Source organism: Bubalus bubalis, chromosome 13, assembly GCF_019923935.1.
Source record: "Bubalus bubalis isolate 160015118507 breed Murrah chromosome 13, NDDB_SH_1, whole genome shotgun sequence".
NCBI lineage: Eukaryota > Metazoa > Chordata > Mammalia > Artiodactyla > Bovidae > Bubalus > Bubalus bubalis.
The window spans coordinates 87389335-87414359 of NC_059169.1; positions in this window are offsets into that span (position 1 = coordinate 87389335).

The window sequence follows — 25025 nt, forward strand, 5'->3', positions numbered from 1 at the left end:
AGTGCCAAGCCCAGCCAGCCAGCCTGTCACAGATAACCATCATGGGGCTGGAGCCAAGGGTGCAACTGGATGTGGCAGGTAAGTCTGAGAATTTCTTGGTTGACACAGGGGCTACTACTCTGTCCTGACCTCACCTCCTACTCCGGAGCCTTCTTCTCATAAACGTGTACCATTTTGGGTGATATAGGAAAAACAATTACAAAAGATTCACCAGAGCACTTTGTTGCTGGGATAGACAAATATTTTCCCATCAGTTTCTAGTGGTCCCTGACTATCCTTCTTCCTTATTGGGAAGAAATCTCTCCTTGCCTTTGAAATCTTGCAGTTATTGTAGTACTGATACAAGATGCTTTAAAACTCTCTTTTGGGGACAAACTTTTTACTAGCCACCAAGTAAAACAACTCCTGAATGGGAGAGGCCGTTTATGGATGTCTGATCAAAGGATCCTCAAATATCAAGCAGTGCTGATTGAAAATCCAGGCCTCACTATATCCCCTTGTGAGGTTCTTAACCCAGCCACCCTCCTGCCTATCCCCGAGGACTCTCTCCTGTTTCACTCTTGCCTAGAAACCTTGGATCACTGGACAAAACCCCAAGAGGGATTGTTGGAAGATCCTCTGACCAATCCTGAAGAATTCTGGTACACTGATGGAAGTAGCTTTGTCTTGGATGGAAAAAGAAGAGCTGGCTATGAAGTCGTGTCTCCAATTTTGAGACCATATGGGCTAAGCCTTTGCCATCAGGTACTTCAGCCCAATTAGCTGAACTCATGGCCCTGACTCGAGCCTTAGAGCTGGGAAAAGGAAAAAGAGTAGTCATTTACACTGACTTTAAGTATGCCCTTCTGGTGCTACATGCACATGTTGCTATTTGGAAGAAAGAGGCCACTTGACCACCCGAGGGTCCCCAATCAAATATGGTGATCAAATCCTTAGGCTCTTGGAGGCAGTCCATCTGCCCGCTGAGGTTTCAGTCTCCCACTATAAAGGACATCAAAAAGGGTGCACAGAAGTGGTACGAGGGAACCAAGCAACTGATCAGGCAGCTAAAAGAGCAGGATTACAGAACAGTGACCTAATAGGGGTTGCCACCTTAGGTCCACAGACTAATTTACAGAAACTCCTTCATATACTGAAGGTGAGACTCTTAAAGCTAAGAGTGAGGGCTTTCAAGATCATATGGGGTGGTTCCAAAAGGAGGGACTCCTTTTTCTGCCTGGGAACCTCCAATGGAAGTTGGTTAACTCCTTACATGCCACCAGTCATTTAGGGGAAAAGGCCCTCCAAAGATTACTAGAAAGGTCCTTCAGAGGAACAGACCTCCAAACGATATAAGGCAAGTGGTCTCGTCTTGTCCCACTTGCCAATTAAACAATCCCCAAGGAACTTGAAGACCCCAGCTGGCCCAGTCTGTCCAACGATGTGGGACCTACCTGGGAGAAGACTGGCAGATGGACTTCACCCAGATGCCAGTTTCTCAAGGGTATAAATACCTATTAGTCACGATAGATATATTCACAGGATGGATTGAAGTCTTTCCCACCCGACAGAGAAGGCTGAGGAGGTGGTAAAAACAACAACAACAACAACAACAACAACAAAAAAAACTGTTCCATGAAATCATTCTGAGATATGGTTTGCCCAGGTCATTACAAAGTGACAATGGGACATCATTTCCTTCTAAGGTCACCCAAGGGGTCTCTAAAGTATTGGGCATTATTTATTATCTCCATTGTGCCTGGAGGCCTCAGTTTTCAGGAAAAGTAGAAAGAAACAACCAATTCTTAAAATAAGTAATAAAAAAGATAACTCAGGAGACCTCCCTGGGATGGAAGGAGGCTTTACCAATAGCTCCCCTCCACACCAGTATTGCCCCTAAGGAACAGGTTGGTCTTAGTCCTTATGAGATGCTGTACATGAGATCTTTTGTTTATGTCAGTGACCTCTTCCTAGATCCAGAGGCTCAGACCTTGCAGTCTTATACCATGGTCATTGGTCAATTCCAACAAGATATACACTTGTGGGGTGTCAACCAGGACCCAGAAGAGTCTAAGGAGTCACCACTATATGGTCCAGGGACTCAAGTCCTAATTAAAGTCCGGAAAGATGTGTCCCCAAAGGCTCAACTCTAGCCCACATGGAAGGGTCCCTACCTTTTAATACTTTCTACCTCCACAGCAGTCAAGGTACCAGGACATGACTCCTGGATTCACTACTCATGAGTCAAGCCATGGAAGAAAACAGAAGAGGACACTCAATACACCTGTGAGCCCCTGGGAGATCTCAGATACCTATTCAGGACTAAAATGAGTGCCGTTCTAATGAACACCCCCAAAATCTAGTTTCTGGGGATAAGCTTTCTCAGGACAGCTCTAAAGAGCCAACATAACTTGGCAGGAGTTGTACTCCAAAACAGACAGAAGATAGAGCTTCTGATCCCTGAACAAGGAGGGACTTGAGCCATCCTGGCAATGGGAATTTGGAGTTGGCTAATGCCCCTACTAGTCTCTGTCATCACCATATTGATGCTATTTGTGATTCCTCCAGGTATTGTCAATTGTCTAACCCATTTTGTCTCTGCCCATGTCAACAAGCTACAACATGCAGTGCCAGTTCAACAAGGATATATAAAACTACAGCCAACCACAGAAAATACTACTCACCTTTAGATGGACACTGCTATAAGGACTCTGAGGCCTGAGAGTAGCAAGGGGAGGCCCAATGCCCCTTGCTGTCCCAGTTCAGCAGGAAGTAGCCAGAGAGACTTTGACGCCCCTACTCCCAAAGAATTGGGCCTCCCATCTCTTGAGAGGGAAATGTTATGTAGCTAGAATAGAAAAAAGAGTCCAGAATGGCGGTGGGTGAAAGACAAGGAAGAGAAGAGCCTGAAAAAGTAGAACAAACGAAGGTCTGAAGACTGAATAGAGGACCTCAGGTAGAACAAACTGCACTCCTGGCTTGCCCAATTTACATAGTTCAGGCCCAGGGGGAGGAGAAAAAAAACATAAAAAAGAGGAACCAAAGGGCCGGGGGTCTCTCTCTCACATGTGTGCTCTCTCTCTCTCTCTCCTCTTCGTGTCTTTTGGGTCGACATGCCCTCACTGCAGTCCATGGGGTCGCTAAGAGTTGGCACGACTGAGCAGCTTCACTTTCACTTTTCACTTTCACACATTGGAGAAGGAAATGACAACCCACTCCAGTGTTCTTGCCTGGAGAATCCCAGGGACAGGGGAGCCTGGTGGGCTGCCGTCTATAGGGTCGCACAGAGTTGGACACAACTGAAGTGACAACAGCAGCCCTCACTCCTTGAGGATGTATTTTCTTTTATTTTCTAAATAAAATGGAGCTGTAACACTGATCTTTCCGAGAGCTGAGACACTGAGAGCTGTGACACACCGAGGGCTTTAATGTCCATTGCTTCAAATTTTTGTTGTGATGAGACAGAACTGAGGAAATTACACACTCCCCTGAAAAAGCCAAGCAGGACTCTGGGGGGGCTCTCCAAGGTACAAAAGCCTTTTCTTGTCCCCTATTTCTTATTTGTAGTACAAGGCTTTATAGTATTCTAGGCCTTCCTGTGGTTCTGAAGAGCTGTTTCAAGTAGTCACTAGTTAGGAAAAGGAGAAGGCAATGACACCCCACTCCAGTACTCTTGCCTGGAAAATCCCATGGACAGAGGAGCCTGGTGGGCTGCAGTACATGGGGTCGCTGAGGGTCGGGCACGACTGAGCGACCTCACTTTCACTTTTCACTTTCATACACTGGAGAAGGAAATGGCAACCCACTCCAGTGTTTTTGCCTGGAGAATCCCAGGGACGGTGGAGCCTGGTGGGCTGCCGTCTATGGGGTCGCACAAAGTTGGACATGACTGAAGTGACTTAGCAGTAGCAGTTAGGAAATACAGAAACAAAGAAAAAACAGTTAAGAAACAATAGTTAAGTGATAAGAGAGTCCTAGTTTTTCTTCAAAGGTTATATGTGTATATGTAACAATATGATATACCATCTCTGAGTTGTTTTGCAGAAGCTAAGGCCACCACCCCAGAGAAGGCAATGGCACCCCACTCCAGTACTCTTGCCTGGAAAATCCCATGGATGGAGGAGCCTGGTAGGCTGCAGTCCATGGGGCCGTGAAGAGTCGGACACTACTGGGTGACTTCACTTTCACTTTTCACTTTCATGCATTGGAGAAGGACATGGCAACCCACTCCAGTTTCTTGCCTGGAGAATCCCAGGGATGGGAGAGCCTGGTGGGCTGCTGTCTATGGGGTTGCACAGAGTTGGACACGACTGAAGCAACTTGGCAGCAGCAAGGCCACCACCCAGGCAGAAGATGGTAGCAATCAGTACATGCTGAGACCCCAGACTGGTTGGAACCAGAAGGTTGATGATTGGCATTCCTGGAATTCCACCCTGTTACCTCACCACCAACCAATCAGAAGAAAGTCATGTACCCTGCAGCCCTTCCCCAAATGTTGCCTTTAAAAACTCTTCCACAAGAGGGAGGGGACATATGTATATCCATGATTGATTCATGTTGAGGTTTGACAGAAAACAACAAAATTCTGTAAAGCAGTTATCCTTCAATTAAAGAATAAACAAATTTAAAAAAATGAGGAGTTTGGTTTTTTTGAGCAGGAGCCACCTGTTCTTTTTGGTTGGCCCTGGAATAAATCTTCCTCTGCTCCAAACTCTGATGTTTTGGTTTGTTTGACCTCTCAAGTCAGGCACATGAACTTGGTGTCAGCAAAAAAAAAAAAAATAAATCTAAGAGACAAGTAGAAGATTTGAGCTGTACTAAGTGTTACAATCCAGGAACAGACTCAGAAAATTCCAAGAACTTTTTGCCCATTCCTGGTCAAAGACAGTTACATGAGTTTTTGAATTGAGAGTCACACTAAGTGACATTGACAGTTTATACAGCCCAGGTCCACATGTACAAAGCAAGTAGTGGGCCATGTGTCTTCATGGACCCTTACAAGATTGGGAAGGAAGGTTATTTCCTAAGATGGATGCATAACACATTCTAAAGGGGAAGGCAGAGGCCCAAATGGGCAGAGAAAAATTTTATGTTTAAAATGTTCTTGTCTTGCCATAAAATACAAATTTTACTCCATCATTGGGTTAGAAAACATGGGGAGCAGGACCAGAGTGATGTTATGGGTCGTTAAAGGGAAGAGACATACATAGTAGGGTAGGAATATTTATACATTCATATTTTTTATTATCATGACAAACTGTGGAAAGTTTAAATAGATGGGAATACCAGATCATTTTACCTGTCTCCTGAGAAACCTTTATGCAGGTCAAGAAGCAACAGTTAGAATCCTGTATGGAACAACTGATTGGTTCAGGATTGAGAAAGGAGTACGACAGAGCTGTCTGCTGTCTTCTGTTTATTTAACCTATATGCTGAGCACATCATGAGAAAAGTTGTGCTAGATGAGTTACAAGCTGGGATTAAGATAGGTGGGAGAAGCATCAACAACCTCAGATATGTGTATGATACCAGTCTAATGCCAGAACGTGAACAGGAACTAAAGAACCTCTTGATGAGGGTGAAAAAGGAGAGTGAATGAGCTAACTTAAAACTAAATAGTCCATGCAGTCCATGGGGTCTCAAAGATTCAGACACAACTGAGTGACTGAACTGAACTGAAAACTAAATATGAAACAAATAGAAACAAAACTAAGATCGTGGCATCTGGCCCCATTGCTTCATTGCAAATAGAAGAGGAAAGGTGGAAGTAGTGATAGATTTTCTCATCTGGGGCTCTAAAATCACCGCAGACAGTAACTGCAGCCATGAAATCAAAAGACATTTGCTTCTTGGCAGGAAAGCTATGACAAACCCAAACATGTGTTGAAAAGCAGAAACGGTACTCTGCTGACAAAGATCCATATAGTCAAGGCTATGGTCTTCCCAGTGGTCCCATATGTTTGTGAGAGCTGGACTGTAAAGAAGGCAGAGCATCAGAGAAGTGATGCCTTTGAATGGTGGTGCTGGAGAATATGCCTGAGAGTCCCTTGGACAGCAAGGAGGGCAAACCAGTCAATCTTAAGGGAAATCAACCCTGAATACTCATTGGAAGAACTGATGCTGCAGTTGAAGCTTCAAATCTTTGGCCACCTGATGTGACCAACTGGCTCACTGATAAAGTCCCCAATATTGGGGAAGATTAAGGGCAGAAGGAGAAGAGAGTGTCAGAGGATAAGATGGCTGAATTGCATCACTGATGCAATAAACATGAACTTGGACAAACTTCTGGAGATGGTGAGGGACAGGGAGGCCTGGCATGCTGCAGTCCATGGGGTTGCAAAGAGTTGGACAGAACTGGGTGACTGAAGAACAACAACATTTTAATTATTTACCAAGGGCATACTGTCTGCTAGACAATGTGCTGCTGCTGCTAAGTTGCTTCAGTCGTGTCTGACTCTGTGCGACCCCATAGATGAAAGCCCACCAGGCTCCCCTGTCCCTCGGGTTCTCCAGGCAAGAACACTGGAGTGGGTTGCCATTTCCTTCTCCAATGCATGAAAGTGAAAAGTGAAAGTGAAGTCTCTCAGTCGTGTCCGACTCCTAGCGACCCCATGGACTGCAGCCTGCCAGGCTCCTCCGTCCATGGGATTTTCCAGGCAAGAGTACTGGAGTGGGGTGCCATTGCCTTCTCCAGACAATGTGCTAAAAACTTTCAATGTAATCATGAGCACAATAAGCATATTCCCAGCTCTAAAAGAATTTGCAGCATGAGAGAGGCAGAAAAGAAGGAAAGATGATGGGATAGAGCTATGGGGAGAAGGCAGGCTGTTCTGTGGCTCTGGGAGGGACAACTGGTTCAGCCCTGGGGTGGAATGAAAGAAGACAGATCTGGAGAAAGTGACATCTGGGCTGTACCCTGAAGGAAGAGTAAGAGGTAAGATTTGGAATGTACTGTGTGTGTATAATGGGTGCCATTTAAGGTTGTGCTAAAAGATTCAATTTGCATTTAAACAGATCACTCCTCTTGGCTGCTTTGTGCAAAATGGATTGAAGAAGTGGAAGAGTAGATATTTAAGCCCATTTAGGGAAGCATTATCCTGGAAGATAGAGGCAATTGTAAATAGGAAGAGGAATCAGAAGATTCTAGATATATTCTGAGGAAGAAATGACAGGATGTACTAATGGATTGGACCAAGGAGGAGGAAACAGGATAAAGCAAAAGGTCCTTTAGATTTCTGGGTTGATCATCTGGGCAGATGGTGGTTCCACTCTCTGCTGCTACTGCTGCTGCTAAGTTGCTTCAGTCGTGTCCAATTCTATGCGACCCCATAGACGGCAGCCCACCAGGCTCCCCCGTCCCTGGGATTCTCCAGGCAAGAACACTGGAGTGGGTTGCCATTTCCTTCTCCAATGCATGAAAGTGAAAAGTGAAAGTGAAGTCTCTCAGTCGTGTCCAACTCTTCGCGACCCCAAGGACTGCAGCCCACCAGGCTCCTCCATCCATGGGATTTTCCAGGCAAGGATACTGGAGTGGGTTGCCATTCCCTTCTCCATCCACTGTCTGACCTGTGGAAAACTGGAAGGTAGATAATTTCATGGGGTGGGGAATGCTTTGAACAAGTTGATTTTTAGATGTACGCTGGACATTGAAGTAGAAAGAATGATGAAAACGGACCAGAGTGAAATTATTTCAAGAGAAAATGAGGATGAAGGAAGTGTAGAGCCTGTCTGGGGATGTTTTGCAGTGAAAAGCAAAAGAGAAATAAGGAGAAAGCTGGAGAGATACGTTGGGTAAAGGAAGGTTGAGGTTTTAAAGAGGACACACCGGAAAATATCTGTTGTGCTGACGGGAATGAGCCAGGAGAGAGGGAGAGGCTAAGGACACTGCAGTGAGAGGACATAGTTAAAGGAGCAAAGTCTCAGAGAGATGGTGACTAAGACGCATGAGGAAGTTAGGAAGAGGAGGAGAAAACAGGGAGGCAGAGAATGTAAGAGGTAAGTAGGCTTTCTATTTGTTAAAGGAAGAAGAAAGCGTTTTTGATTCTGTTTTATCTATGAAATGAGGAATGACCATCAGCTGGAGTGAGGGAGTAATAAAACGTGGTAAGAGAGGGGAAGGTGTGAATTAAAGAGCAGTTACAGATATCTGCCTGCAATGCAGGAGACCTGGGTTTGACCTGTGAGTTGGGAAGATCCCCTGGAGAAGGGAAAGGCTACCCACTCCAGTATTCTGGCCTAGAGAATTCCTTGGACTGTATAGTCCATGGGGTTGCAATGAGTCAGACACGACTCAGCAGCTTTCACTTCCGATATCCAGGCAGCAAACTCACCGGGGAAATGCAGTAGCATTGTTGGATGCAGTCTGATGCCTGTTTAGGATGTTAAAAAATGATTCATTGCTGAGTAGTATTCCACTGTATATATTACTACAGCTTCTTTATTCATTCATCTGACAATGGGCATATAGGTTGCTTCCATACAGGGTGAAGTAAGTCAGAAAGAGAAAAACAAATATCAGATATTAATGCATATATATGGGATCTAGAAAGATGGTACTGATGAACCTATCTGCAAGGCAGCAGTGGAAAAGCAGACATAGAGAACAGGCTCATGGACAAAGGCAAGAGATAGGAAGGAGAGGGTGCGATGAACGGGGAGAGCAGCATGGAAACATACACACTAACATGTGTAAATAGGCAGCCAAGGGGAATTTGCTGTGTGACCAGGGAACTCCAACTGGGGCTCTGTAACAGCCTGGAGGAGTTGGGGAGGGTGGGAGGTGGGAGGGAGCTTCAAGAGGGAGGAGACATATGTACACCTATGGTTCATTCATGTTGATGTATGACAGAAATCAAACCAGTACTGTAAATCAATCATAGATCAAGCAAAAATAAATATATGCAATTAGAAATGATTTTAAAAGACAATTTAGGTGATGCAAGCAGACTATTAAACACTTGATGATGTGGAAAAATCTCCTTTGGAAGACCTGCAAAATAGGGTGGAAGGCAGGAAGCTTGTACAGGATAAAGAATAAAGACGAAGGAAGAGACAAATGAAATATCTGATTGTGTGGGCCCACACGGTCAGCTTGGGGACTGGGGACTCCCAGAAGGCTGGGAGTCAGCTCTGTGTCTGGGGACTGACTGACTGAGTAGACTGTGTTTCTGTTCAAGGGGTGCAGCTACAGGGACACAACGTGATCTGAGTTTCAGTCTGCTGATATGCACCCCAGGCAGAAACAGCTCCATCTTGGATCTAGAAAATGATTTCAACAGGGGTTTGTAATCCTGATTTGAATGCCACCAGTCACTGCATAGGTCCTCTGAAACATTTTCCTGGCTGCCATTAGCAACGCTGGTGCGTTTAAGCAGGTCAGAGTTTCGACAGGTGAATGTGATGGAAGAAGGAAGGGCAAGTGTGTGCAGGGAAGTTGCCGGGAATGATGAACCATGAGAATAGAAGAGGAACAATTATTACAGTGTATGCAGTGGACAGTGAGCTGGAAACGTGGGAGACTGTATTTGAGAAGAAGCATATTCTAGTTTGATTTCAGATGCCATTACTATGATGACAAGCGCTAGACTCTGACGTTGGGTGTGGGTCTCTGAAGTCGGTGAAGGAAATGCTTACTGGAGTTGGGGGTGGGGGGCAAGGCCAGAAAGGCCAGGATGTGTCATCCTTGTGGGTGTCAAGTGTCAGTGAGAAGGCTGACGACTGTAAGTGTGGAGATACAGCAAGCAACCATCTTCAAAGAGATGAGCCCAGGAAAGGGGTAGATGACAGCAAAAGAGAGGAAGAAAATGTGGCAAAAAGGAAAGAAGGAGAATGAAAGGATTTGGGCCTTGAAAGAAGACAAAATCTCAAGTATGGAAATGGGGAACAGTCCACACTTTACCTCCAGCCCTGAGGTAAAAGGAGTATGAGTGTTGCAGGAGTGGTGTCCTCAGCAAACAACCAGGTTTCAGTTAGACCAGAAGTGCAAGGGACAGTCAAGAAACTAGAGGCAGGAGTTTGCTGAGGGTGGACCTATAATTCTTCAAGGCACAAGAAGGGCTGAGAGAGAACAGGAAAGGTGAAGGATCGGGCAAGATCTGCACTGTGTGAGAGAGAGGGTCTGGAAGAAGGATGGAGAATAAGAGCAGGGGATGAGGTGTGAAATGGAGGGCAGATAGCTTTGTGATGATAGAGGAAACCGGGCCCCTGGGAACTGTGAACGCTGAGCTTAGGGGGAGGGCTGCTTCTTCTGAGGTCCCCACCCCATGCACTGTTGCTCTGAAATGGACGCTGGCTCTCTTATAAGGGGGTAAGAGGGTGCCAGAAGAGGTGAAAGGGAACAGATAATGAAGGGACGAGAAAAAACATTTCTTTTAGTCATTTGCAAAGCAGAGGGTTTTTTTTTCCTGATCAAAATGCTATTAGTTATCTTTCCTAACAATCTGAAAAGGATGGAAATTTTAAGAAACAGCAATCGTTTAATTTCTCCACTAGAGAATACCACTGCTAGTATTTTTTTTTTTTTCAAAATTCTTGCCTGCCTCTCCTAACACACATACATTTTAATCTTCACTGAGATGATATAGATATTGAGAATCACAGCAGAGAGTAGAAAAGGTGAAAAAGCTAGTTTTCTAGAGACCTGACTTCTCCAAAAAGAGGTGACAATAGCAGCAGAAGTAGGAGGAGCAGGGAGACTGGGAGTCAAGGACAGTTGTCACTACCCCAGTGGCTGCAATGCTGACATCAACAGGAAATCAACATGGGATGCTGTGTACTGACCAACACTGTAAATAACTGAATTCTGCAGTATCCCCCAAAACTGTCAAAGCAGGTAGTCCACTAGCTTCCTACCCTCAAATTAGGAAAAACATCATTGAGAGCATCATTCATTCTAGGATATTCCTAGCGATGTTTGAAAGATTGCATCCGCCAAACTGAGTTTCAAATTCCTCCCTGTAACAGCTAACAAATGTCACTGCTGGATACCATAGGGTGACTCTCCTGCTCTCCCTAAGTGTTGGCATAAGAAATCAAAGAAAAGAAGAAACAAAATGAAATAGAAGGCTTTTAATTCAGATCTTAACACATATCAAAAAAAAAAAAAAAAAAGAGGGAATTATTCTTAAAAGAATATGTTGGTCAACTTATTTTGTCAGACACCAGACAGTGAGGTGAGAGGAGGCCTGACTCCCTAGGAAAAGTGAGGTCACTCTGTATTCACCCCAAACTAGGTAACATAATTGGGACTTATGTAAAACTTTATATTTTTCTAATAGAGTGTATTCTTTCAAATGCATTCTAAAAGAATTATTTTCCTAAACAAATTTTCCACATTTTAAGAAAATTATCCATCCCTCAGAATAATGGAAATAAAAACAAATGTGTAGTATACTCATTTTCACTATATTGATTCTTCCAATCCATGAACATGGTATATTTCTCCATCTGTTAGTGTCCTCTTTGATTTCTTTCACCAGTGTTTTATAGTTTTCTATATATAGGTCTTTAGATTCTTTAGGTAGATATAGTCCTAAGCATTTTATTCTTTCCGTTGCAATGGTGAATGGAATTGTTTCCTTAATTTCTCTTTCTGTTTTCTCATTATTAGTGTATAGGAATGCAAGGGATTTCTGTGTGTTGATTTTATATCCTGCAACTTTACTATAGTCATTGATTAGTTCTAGTAATTTTCTGGTGGAGTCTTTAGGGTTTTCTATGTAGAGGATCATGTCATCTGCAAACAGTGAGAGCTTTACTTCTTCTTTTCCAATTTGGATTCCTTTTATTTCTTTTTCTGTTCTGATTGCTGTGGCCAAAACTTCCAAAACTATGTTGAATAGTAATGGTGAAAGTGGGCACCCTTGTCTTGTTCCTGACTTTAGAGGAAATGCTTTCAATTTTTCACCATTGAGGATAATGTTTGCTGTGGGTTTGTCATATATAGCTTTGATTATGTTGAGGTATGTTCCTTCTATTCCTGCTTTCTGGAAATAAAAGCAAAAATAAACAAATGGGACCTAATTAACCTTAAAAGCTTCTGCACATCAAAGGAAACTATTAGCAAGGTGAAAAGACAGCCTTCAGAATGGGAGAAGATAATAGCAAACGAAGCAACTGACAAACAACTAATCTTGAGAATATACAAGCAACTCCTACAGCTCAACTCCAGAAAAATAAATGACCCAATCAAAAAATGGGCCAAAGAACTAAATAGACATTTCTCCAAAGAAGACATACAGATGGCTAACAAACACATGAAAAGATGCTCAACATCACTCATTATCAGAGAAATGCAAATCAAAACCACTATGAGGTACCATTTCACACCAGTCAGAATGGCTGCGATCCAAAAGTCTACAAGTAATAAATGCTGGAGAGGGTGTGGAGAAAAGGGAACCCTCTTACACTGTTGGTGGGAATGCAAACTAGTACAGCCACTATGGAGAACAGTGTGGAGATTCCTTAAAAAACTGGAAATAGACATGCCTTATGATCCAGCAATCCCACTGCTGGGCATACACACTGAGGAAACCAGAAGGGAAAGAGACATGAGTACCCCAATGTTCATCGCAGCACTGTTTATAATAGCCAGGACATGGAAGCAACCTAGATGTCCATCAGCAGATGAATGGATAAGAAAGCTGTGGTACATATACACAATGGAGTATTATTCAGCCATTAAAAAGAATACATTTGAATCAGTTCTAATGAGGTGGATGAAACTGGAGCCTATTATACAGAGTGAAGTAAGCCAGAAAGAAAAACACCAATACAGTATACTAACGCATATATATGGAATTTAGAAAGATGGTAACAATAACCCTGTGTACGAGACAGCAAAAGAGACACTGATGTATAGAACAGTCTTATGGACTCTGTGGGAGAGGGAGAGGGTGGGAAGATTTGGGAGAATGGCATTGAAACATGTAAAATATCATGTATGAAATGAGTTGCCAGTCCAGGTTTGATGCACGATACTGGATGCTTGGGGCTGGTGCACTGGGACGACCCAGAGGGATGGAATGGGGAGGGAGGAGGGAGGAGGGTTCAGGATGGGGAACACATGTATACCTGTGGCGGATTCATTTTGATATTTGGCAAATCTAATACAGTTATGTAAAGTTTAAAAATAAAATAAAATTAAAAAAAAAATAAAATGAAAAAAAAAAAACAAAAAAACAAAACCAAAAACAAATGTGACCTACTTTTATTTTTCCCCTAAATCTCATCTACATCCCTAGCAGACAGGGAGTTGGGGAAATATGGTTTTATGCTTCCTCAGTCTCTGTGATCCAGAGAGGGGCCTACTTAAACTCAAAAGCCTTTGCATAGCAAAGGAAGCAATAAGTAAAGCAAAAATACAACCCATACTGAGAGAAAATATTTGCAAATGATGTGACTGACAAGTGATTAGTCTCCAAATTTACAAACAGTTCATGGCACTTAACAGCATCAAAGCAAACAACTCAATCAAAAAATGGGTAGTGGCATACACACTGAGGAAACCAGAATTGAAAGAGACATCTGTACCCCAATGTTCAATGCAGCACTGTTTATAATAGCCAGGACATGGAAGCAACCTAGATGTCCATCAGCAGATGAATGGATAAGAAAGCTGTGGTACATATACACAATGGAATATTACTCAGCTGTTAAAAAGAATACATTTGAATCAGTTCTAATGAGGTGGATGAAACTGGAGCCTATTATACAGAATGAAGTAAGCCAGAAAGAAAAACACCAATACAATATACTAATGCATATATATGGAATTTAGAAAGATGGTAACAATAACCCTGTATGTGAGACAGCAAAAGAGACACAGATGTATAGAACAGTCTTTTGGACTCAGTGGGAGAGGGCGAGGGTGGGATGATATGGGAGAATGGCATTGAAACATGTAAATTATCACATGTGAAATGAATCGCCAGTCCAGGTTCAATGCATGATACAGGGTGCTTGGGGCTGATGCAATGGGATGACCCAGAGGGATGGGATGGGTAGGGAGGTGGAAGGGGGGTTCAGGATGGGAACACATGCACACCCATGGCTGATTCATGTCAATGTATGGCAAAATCAATACAATATTGTAAAGTAAAAAAAAAAAAATTAGAAAAAAGTAGGTCTAAATAGACATTTCTCCAAAGAAGATATACAGATGACCAAGAGGCACATGAAAACATGTTCAACATTGGTAATTATTAGAGAAATAGAAACCAAAACTACAATGAGATATCACCTCACACCAGCCAGAATGACTATCATAAAAAAATCTACAAACAATAAATGCTGGAGAGGCTATGGAGAGAAGGAAACCCTCCTATACTGTCGATGGGAATGTAAATTGGTATAGCCACTATGGGGAACAGTATGGAGGTTCCTTAAAAAATTAAAAATAGAGCTACCATATGATCCTGCAATCCCACTGCTGGGCATATATCCAGAGGAAAAACATGATCTGAAAGGATACATGCCCCTCCATGTTCATGGCAGCACTGTTTACAATAGCCAAAACATGCAAGCCAAGACATGTCCATTGACAGAGGAATGGATTAAGAGGATATGGTTGCTGCTAAGTCACTTCAGTCGTGTCCGACTCTGTGCGACCCCATAGATGGCAGCCCACCAGGCTCCCCAGTCCCTGGGATTCTCCAGGCAAGAACACTGGAGTGGGTTGCCATTTCCTTCTCCAATGTGTGAAAGTGAAAAGTGAAAGTGAAGTTGCTCAGTCGTGTCTGACTCTAGCGACCCCATGGACTGCAGTCTACCAGACTCCTCCGTCCATGGGATTTTCCAGGCAAAAGTACTGGAGTGGGGTGCCATCGCCTTCTCCGAAGAGGATATGGTACATAGATACAATGGAATATTACTCAGCTATTTAAAAGAATGAAACAATGCCATTTGCAGCAACATGGATGGACCTAGATGTTGTCATATTGAGTGAAGTAAGCCAGAGAGAGAAGGAGAAATACCATATGACATCCTTATATGTGGAATCTAGAAGTGAATTATACAAATGAACTTACAGAAAAGAAACAGACTCACAGGCTTAGACAATGATATTATGGTTGCTGGGGGTGGGGGGGAAGGATAGGGGTAAAGGATAATTTGAGTTTGGAATGGATACATACACACTGCTATATTTAAAATAGAGAACCAACAAAGACCTACTCTATGACACATGGAACTCTGCTCAGTGTTATGCGGCAGCCTGGATGGGAGGGGAGTTTGGGGGAGAATGGATACATGGCTATGGATGGCTGAGTCCCTTTGCTGTCCACCTGAAATTATCACAACACTGGTAATATACTATACCCCAATATGAAATAAAGTTAAAAAAAGAGAAACTGATGTGCTGTATATGTGTATATATATTAAAAAGAAATCCAGTTTTTCTTTCAATACATGTTGTGTGTAATAGAACTCCCATAATTCTGCTACTATGAAGAGTCTTCGTCTCCAAGGTCATGATTCTTGCTTTTATTTTCTCCTGACAGCACCACGGCCCAAGCGGGCAGCAGGTGCACACAGCCGCTGACCAGGAGGGCAGAGCAGGGGACCTGCAGAGGGACGCAGTGGGGCCAGAGCGGACCGGCCAGGGGCAGGCGACGGCAGGAGACCAGGGCAGGGGAGGGTCCATGCAGGGCTCGGGCGCCGGGGCCCTGAGGGCCCTGACCAGAGGCAGAGGCTGGGGAGAACTGGTGCCCAGGGACAGGACCGGGCAGCTGCGGGTGCAGAAGAGGCTCTCGCTGTGTCAGTGAAGCTCTATCCGTGGAAAATAACATCCTGCCTGCCTTGCTTCTCAGTGTTTCTCAAGCCAAGGTGGCCATGGGCTAAATAAGCAACACAGACACACGACCGAGGTGAGGGCCTTTTTTGTTAGATGCAGCTTGAAAAAGAAATGCATACCAAATCCTCAGAAATCTTTTCCTTTAGGGTTTTGAGTTTGAGATAAAAATTCTCCTGGGTTTGTTCTTATAGAATGGATAAGGCTCCCAGTGAACAGATTTTTCTTTTTTTTAAACCAAGCAATTGTATTCCTATCCTTTATAAAGAGGACTCTCAAAGGATACCTTCTGTCCATGGAGTTTTAAGTCCTTCAAAACCCAAAGGTGTCCTTTTATCTCACTGTATAAAGAGACAGGGACAAAGGAGGAAAACACAGTCAAACCAGCACCCATGACTTTATTTTCTTTCCCCTCATTCTGATTCTTCAGTGCCTTCCCTTTTTCAGTTCAACTCTAGAGTTTCTGCAAAGTTCTCCTCTTAGTCAGCATTCCTGTGTATTTATAGCTGACAGCTAAGTCTGAGAATAAAGAGAGCTACCTTTAGAAAAGTACCCCATAAGGAGTAAGTAGTCAATAAATAATCAACTGAATTAATTTGTGATTGTCATTGTTAGTTAGCTGAATAAACACTTACTACTTATCAGACTCTGCATTTAACATGCATTATTTTAATGTATCGTCAAACTTGAGATTGATACTTTTCTCCCACTTTACAGAAAGGAAAGCTGAGCCACAGAAAGGGCATCCTGCCTCTTTCAGCATGTACCTATAACATGCACAGTGAGTGGGGGGCAGCGTTGGAACTGTTAACAGTTTGGGCCAGACCATATTCTCGACCACTAGGGTTTTAAGTCCATATGGTCAGTGCTGTGACCTAAGGTGGAACAGGGAAAACAAAAGCAGATATACAGAATCTAGAAGATTTTAATGATATTTTGTAAAAATTCTTCTAAAGTTTTTATTATTAATAATTCAAATGAACAAAAATAAAGATAATTGTATAATGAGCATTCACATGTCATTACTCAGACTCAAAAATTATCAATCTTGTTTCATGTAAACTTGCAGTCCCCACCAATGCCCTAAATCACTTGAAATACTTCCCAGATATTGTATCGTTTCATCTGTAAGTATTATATCTGTCTTTAAAATATCCGATCCTATAAAAAGTCCCTCAATGTTATTAATTCAGCTAAAAGATGAAATATAAAATTAAAAAATAAGACTGTTCTGATTCTTTAAGTACTTTTAAAAGTATCAAATACTATCCCAATAAGTGGAGTGAAATGGGAGAAAGCTATTCTCAGGTGTCTATGGATATTCTTGAAACATAGAAAGCCTAGTTATCTCTTTTATTGGGAGATAGAGTGTTGAAGGTAAGGTGAGGTGGTACATATAAGGACAGAAATTTAGTGTTCGGATATTCATTGTAATTCAAGTATTGAGATTTTTGTTCTTTTGTCTTTGAATATCATGCTGGGAAAATTGGCCTTACTATAAATATTATGGGCTTCCCAGATGACGCTAGTGGTAAAGAACCCACCTGCAGGAGATGTAAGAGTCACAGGTTCAATTCCTGGGTCTGAAAGATCCCGAGGAGGAGGAAACGGCAACCCACTTCAATATTCTTGCCTGGAGAATCCCATGGATAAAGGACCTGGTGGGCTATAGTCTATGGGGTTGCAAAGAGCTGGACACAACTGAAGCAACTTAGCAGGCATACATCTTATCCCCCCACCCCACCACCAGGGTCGTCATCCACCAACCTTCAGTGCTACTGGTTTCCAAGGATGCCACATTCTCCACAAATTGCTCCCTGCTGAAGTGAGGCTCACTTTTCCTGTGTAATCCAGAGAGCCTTCAGCCCTACATCTCTGGTATTTTTTTAAACTGTATATCTTCTAGAATACAAGCAATCTGAAAACAGTAGGGTTTTCTGAATTACACACATTTTAAATTTGTATATTTATATGAATTGGAGAGGTTCAATTTTAGAGGGTTGTTTATAGAAATTGGGGAGTGACTTTTGAGTATGTTTAGCTTCTTTAAATGATACTAGATTCCCCATTAGACAAGCCAGCAATATTGTTTAACATTGCACACCTTCTTGTGTCTCTCAAAACGTATAGAAATAATGTTAAGAAAAAAACCCAAAACTCAACATACCAGAAAATTTGGAAAACTCAGCAGTGCCACAGGACTGGAAAAGGTCAGTTTTCTTTCTTTTTTTTTTTTTTTTCAGTGTTACAGCTCCATTTTATTTATAAGATAGCAGGAGAATCCAAGACTCAAAGAGAAGAGAGTGGAGGAGTGCGTGGGGAGAGAGAGAGAGAGAGAGAGAGAGAGAGAGAGCGAGCGAGCACACATGCACACAGGAGAGAGAGTCCGAGAGAAAGCGCTTTGGCTCCTCCTTTTATATGTTTTTTCCTCCACCTGGGCCTGCCCTATGCAAATTGGGCTTAGCCAGGAGTGCTGTTTGTTCTGCCTGAAGTCTTCACTCTGGTCCTCGGACCTTCCTTGTCTTTTAGCCACTGCCATTTTGGACTCCTTTTCCCTATTCTACCTACCTAACATTCCCCCCTCGAGAGATGGGAGGCCCAATTCTTTGGGAATAGGGGCATCGAGGTCTTTCTGGCTACTTCCTGCTGAACTGGGGCGGCAAGGGGTATTGGGCCTCTCCCTCTTGCTAGTCTCAAGCCTCAGAGTCCTTATAGCGGTGTCCAAGGGTGTGTGTGATATTTTCCGTGGTCAGCTGTAGTTTTATATCTTTGTTGAACTGGCACTGCATGTTGTAGCTGGTTGACCTTAACCGAAGGTCTTCTGGAATCTGAGACTGGGCCGTGTGAGCTTTCTGCTGAGTTCATTTTTCACTGTCCCAGTTTCCAGCAAGATGGGCCTTCCCCTGAGCTGGGTTTCTTCGCCTTCCATTTCTAGCGCGGGAGCTTCACTGAGTTGGTCTCCTGCTGTGCTTGGCCTCTTCCGCGCAGAGGTTGTTTCAGCCAGGTTATATCTGAGTCACGGCACCATAGATGTCACATGAATGTATGTTCCTCAGTTCTTTGTCTCGTCACAACAAAGATTTGGAGCAACGGACATTAAAGCCCTTGGCGCATCACAGCTCTCGGGTCTTGGACAAACCGTGTTACAGCTCTTAGGCAAATCAGTGTTACAGCTCCATTTTATTTATAAGATAGCAGGAGAATCCAAGACTCCAAGAGAAGAGAGTGGAGGAGTGCGTGGGGAGGGAGAAAGAGAGAGAGAGAGAGAAAGAGAGAGAGAGAGAGAGAGCGCGCGCATGCACGCAGGAGAGAGAGTCCGAAAAGGTCAGTTTTCATTTCAATTCCATAGAAGAGTAAGGCCAAGAATGTTCCAAAAACTGCACAATTGCAATCATTTCACATGCTAGCAAAGTAATATCCAAATTCTCAAGGCCAGGCTTCAACCATTTGTGAACTGAGAACTTCCAGATATTCAAGCTGGATTTAGAAAAGGTAGAGGACCAGAGATCAAATATGAGGCAACATCTGCTGGATCATAAAAATATCTACTTCTGCTGCATTGACTATGCTAAAGCCTTTGACTGTGTGGATCACAACAAACTGTGGAAAATTTTTAAAGAAATGGAAATATTAGACCATGTTACCTGCCTCCTGAGAAATCTGTATGCAGGTCAAGAAGCAACAGTTAGAACCAGACTTGGAACGAAATCGGGAAAGGAGTATGACTTTACATTGTCATCCTGCTTACTTAACTTCTGTGCCAAGTGCATCATGCAAAATGCCATATTGGATAAAGCACAGGCTGGAATCAAGATTGCAGGGAGAAATATCAACAACCTCAGATATGCAGATGGAACCACCCTTACAGCAGAAAGTGAAGAGGAACTAAAGAGCTTTTTGAAGAAGGTGAAAGAAGAGAGTGGAAAAAGTTGGCTTAGAACTTGATATTCAAAAAATGACATCATGGCATTCAGTCCCATCACTTCATGGCAAATAGGTGGGGAAACAATGGAAATAGTGACAGATTTTATTTTCTTGGGCCCCTAAATCACTGTGGATAGTGATTGCAGCCATGAAATTAAAAGACTCTTGCTCCTTGGAAGAAAAACTATGACAAACTTCAGTTCAGTTCAGTTCAGTTCAGTTGCTCAGTTGTATCCGACTCTTTGTGACTCCACGGACTGTTGCACACCAGGATTCTCTGTCCATCACCAACTCCCTGAGCTTGCTAAAACTTATGTCCATTGAGTTGGTGATGCTGTCCAACTATCTCATCCTCTGTCGTCCCCTTTTCCTCCTGCCTTCAATCTTTCCCAGCATCAGGGTCTTTTCCAATGGGTCAGTTCTTTGCATCAACTGGCCAAAGTATTGGAGTTTCAGCTTCAGCCATCAGTCCTTTCAATGAATATTCAGGACTGATTTCCTTTAGGATGGACTGGTTGGATCTCCTTGCAGTCCAAGGGCCTCTCAAGAGTCTTTTCCAACAACACAGTTCAAGAGCATCCAAGTCTTCGGTGCTCAGCAACTCTCACATCCATAGATGACTAATGGAAAAAACCATAGCTTTGACTAGACGGACCTTTGTTGGCAAAGTAATGTCTCTGCTTTTTAATATGCTGTCTAGGTTGGTCATAGCTTTTCTTCCAAAGAACAAGTGTCTTTTAATTTTTAATTTCAGGACTGCAGTCACTGTCTGCAAGTGATTTTGGAGCCCCCAAAATAAAGTCTCTATTTCCATTGTTTCCTCATCTATTTGCCATGAAGAGATGGGCCCAGATGCCATGATCTTAGTTTTCTGAATGTTGAGCTTTAAGCCAACTTTTTCACTCTCCTCTTTCACTTTTGTCAAGAGGTTCTTTAGTTCTTCTTTGCTTTCTGCCATAAGGATGGTGTCATCTGTTTATCTGAGGTTATTGATATTTCTCCTGGCAACCTTGATTCCAGCTTGTTCCTCATCCAGCCCAGTATTTCACATGATGTACTCTGCATATAAGTTTAATTAAGCATACAGCCTTCAGACCTACTCCTTTCCTAATTTGGACCCAGTCTGCTGTTCCATGTCTGATTCTAATTGCTGCTTCTTGACCTGCATACAGATTTCTTAGGAGGCAGGTCAGATGGTCTGTCATTTCCATCTCTTAAAGAATTTTTCACATTTTATTGTGATCCACCCAGTCAAAGGCTTTGGCATAGTCAATAAAGCAGAAGTAGATGTTTTTTTGGAACTCTCTTTATTTTTTCAATGAGCCAATGGATGTTGGCATTTTGATCTCTGGTTTGTCTGCCTTTTCTAAATCTGTCTTGAACATTTGAAAATTCACGGTTAACATACTGTTGAAGCCTGGCTTGGAGAATTTTGAGCATTACTTTGCTAGTGTATGTGATGAGTGCAATTGTGCAGGTATTTGACCATTCTTTGGCATTGCTTTTCTTTGGAACTGGAATGAAAACTGACCTTTTCTAGTTTTCATTCCAATTGACAAACCTAGACATCATATTAAAAAGCAGACATTACTTTGCAAATGAAAGTCCATATAGTCAAAGCTATGATTTTTCTAGTAGGCATATATGGATCTGAGCATTGAACCATAAAAGAAGGCTGAACATGGAAGAATTGATGCTTTTGAGCTATGGTGTTGGAGAAGACTCTTAGGAGTCCCTTTAACTGCAAGGAGATCAAAGCAGTCTATCCTAAAGTAAAACAATCCTGAATATTCATTTGAGGGACTGATGCTGAGGCTGAAACTCCAATACTTTGGTCACCTGATGCAAAGAGCCAACTCATTGTAAAAGGCCCTGATACTGGGAAAGATTGACAGCAGAAGGAGAAGGGGATACAGAGGATGAAATGGCTGGATGACATCACCAAATCAACAGACATGAGTTTGATCAAACTCCGGGAGATGATCAAGGACAAGGGAGCCTGGCGTGTTGTGACTGAGAGACTGAGTAACAGCTATGATTAAGTACCATGTTCGATTTGAACAGAGAATAGTGAATAAAAAAAGACATAGTCTCAGCCCTCTCAGAAGAGACAGGCATTAAAGATATAGTACTCCTAAATAAAGTTAGAAACTGCAAAGAAAAAGACTAAGATGCTATAAAAAATAAAAATGGAAGAGTCTCATTTGGTTAGAAGAAGCAGGTGACAGAAGCACAGACTAAGGAAGTGATGTATGCCATGATCTGAAGGGCCGTTGGAGTCAGAGAGGGGAAGTGTTTGAGGAAGAGAAAAGAGAATCCACAAAGCCTTGAGGCACACAAGAACTCAAGTACAAGGACTCAAGCTGATTAAAAAGGAAGAGGGAAAAGCTGAAGTTGGAAAGATAGGCAGAGCCTCGTAGGTCATACCGAAATATTTGAATCATGACTATATAAAATGAGAAAACATTGGAAGGTGTGAAAGCTGGAGCATGATTTGGTCTTTTGAAATATTTTAAGGATCACCTTGGTAGCTGTATGGACGCTTCATGGGAGGAACTTAAAGAGGAACAGGGCAGACCAATTAGGAGACTATCACTGTCATTCATGCAGGAGAACATGTCTGAGGAGAGAGGAAGAAACCTACAGATGAAGGTATTGAATATTAGATCCCATGAATATTCACAATATTCATGGGATCTAATGATGGATTGTTGCTCCAGCTGCCAACATAGGTCAACATTAATGTTCATCCAAGCTCTTGGGTGTTGCACACACAAATTCTTTCTAAATATTTTTGGCTTTGTCACTTGTATGGCCTCATAGCAATAACAGTTGATAATGTGGAAAATTCTTCAAGAGATGGGAATACCAGACCACCTTTACTGCCTCCTGAGAAATCTGTATGCAGGTCAAGATGCAACAGTTAGAACCATATATGGAACAACATACTGGGTCCAAATTGGGACAGGAGTAGGTCTCAAGGCTGTATATTGTTGCCCTGCTTATTTAACTTATACGCAGAGTACATCATGAGAAATGCTGAGCTGGATGAAGCACAAACTGGAATCAAGATTGCAGGGAGAAATATCAATAACCTCAGATATGCAGATGACACCATCCTTATGGCAGAAGGCAAAGAAGAACTAAAGAGCCTGTTGATGAAAGTGAAAGAGGAGAGTGAAAAAAGTTGGCTTAAAACTCAACATTCAGAAAACTAAGATCATGGCATCTGGGCAAATACATGGGGAAACAATGGAAACAGTGACATACTTTATTTTTCCTGACTCCAAAATTTTTGCAGATGGTATTGCAGCCATGAAATTAAAAGACACTTGCTCCTTGGAAGAAAAGCTATGACAGCATATTAAACAGCATAGACATTACTTTGCTAACAAAGGTCTGTCTAGTCAAGGCTATGGTTTCTTCAGTAATCATGTATAGATGTGAGAGTTGGACTATAAAGAAAACTGAGTGCCAAAGAATTGATGCTTTTGAACTGTGTTGTTGGAGAAGACTCTTGAGAGTCCCTTGGCCTACAAGGAGATCCAACCAGTCCATCCTATAGGAGATTAGTCCTGAATATTCATTGGAAAGACTGATGATGAAGTTGCACAGGACCAAAGAAGGAGTAAACGAAACATTAAAGTAGAGCACTTAGCACAGTACTCCGCACCTACTAGGTGCCAGTAATTAATATTATCAATTGCTATTGCTATGAGACCATACAAGTGACAAAGCCAAAAATATATAGAAAGGATTTGTGTGTGAAAAGCCCAAGAGCTTGGATGATGCTAATGTTGACCTATGTTGGCAGCTGGAGCAACACTCCATCATTAGATCCCATGAATACTATGTCCAAAAACATACCTCCATCTGTAGGTTTCTTTCTTTCTCCTCAGACAGGTTCTGTGTGGTGTTGAAGACTCTTGAGAGTCCCTTGGACTGCAAGGAGATTCAACCAGTCCATCCTAAAGGAAATAAGTCTTGAATATTCACCGGAAGGACTGATGTTGAAGCTGAAACTCCAATACTTTGGCCACCTGATGTGAAGAACTGACTCACTGGAAAAGACCCCGATGCTGGGAAAGATGGAAGGTGGGAGGAGAAGGGGATGACAGAGGATGAGATGGTTGGATGGCATCACAGACTCAATGGACATGAGTTTGAGCTAGCTCGGGAGTTGGTGATAGACAGGGAAGCCTGGCATGCTGCAGTCCATGGGGTCACAGAGTTGGACCTGACTGAGTGACTGAACTGAACTGAGTGTTAAAATTTTTAGAAATTTGAAAATGAAAATTTGCACAGGTCAAATTTGCAGGTATGTCCAGTCGCATGGCTCATAAATAACATATTTGAGACTCAATTTCTTCTCTCCAGCTTCAAAGTTTATGCTCTTCTGTGTAATATGACAAGGCTTCAGCATACTTAGAGTGATAATGGTGTGGTAAATCTACCACCTCAGTGGTAGTTGTTTCCAAAGTGGTCCCACATTCACTGCCTCCTGGGGTCTGCTCCCAAATGTAATCCCCTCCCCTTGGGTACAGGAAGGGGCTAGTGACTGACTTTTAACACATAAGATATGGCAACAATGATGGGATGCCACTCTGACATTACATTATGCAAGGTTGTGACTTCAGTCTTAATAGCACTCTTGCCCGCTGGCACTCTTTCCTATCCCTTTGCTCATGTGCTCTGATGGAGCAAGCTGCCATGTGGTGAGCTACGCTGTGGAGAGACCCACAGCAGCACAGAAAACTGAGGGTGGCCTCTGACTGGCAGCTCATGTGGAGCTGAACCCCACCATCAACCGTATGAGTGAGCACGGAAGTGGTTCCTTCCCTATGTGAGCCTTGAGTTTGCTGCAAACCAATTGACACCTTGATTACAGCTTGTGAGAGACTCTGAGCAGGAGAACTAGTTAAGTCATGACCAGATTCCTGACCTTCAGAGACTATGAGCTAGTAAGGATTGTTTTAAGTGCCAAGTTTGGGGAATAATTTGTCACACAGCAGTTGATAACTCATACATATAGTAATGTTAACATTAATAACATTAATAACCATCATAACTTAATGCATTTGTGTAATGTTTCAAACTTTCCCAAAGAAAAATCAAGTTTCAAAATCATAAAATATGAAAAGTACATTGCTATTATCGTCCCCTAAAACATAGCAGCTGCGCTGGAAAGTACCACCTGCATTTTTAACGAGAAAAATTGGTTTATTCACCTGGTTTCCATTACCTTAATTCCCATCTCTAAAACCATTTGAAACATGCTATCTAGCTAGGGAGTTATTTTCTTCTTTGTACCAAGTTATTAGTAAAGAGGCACGTT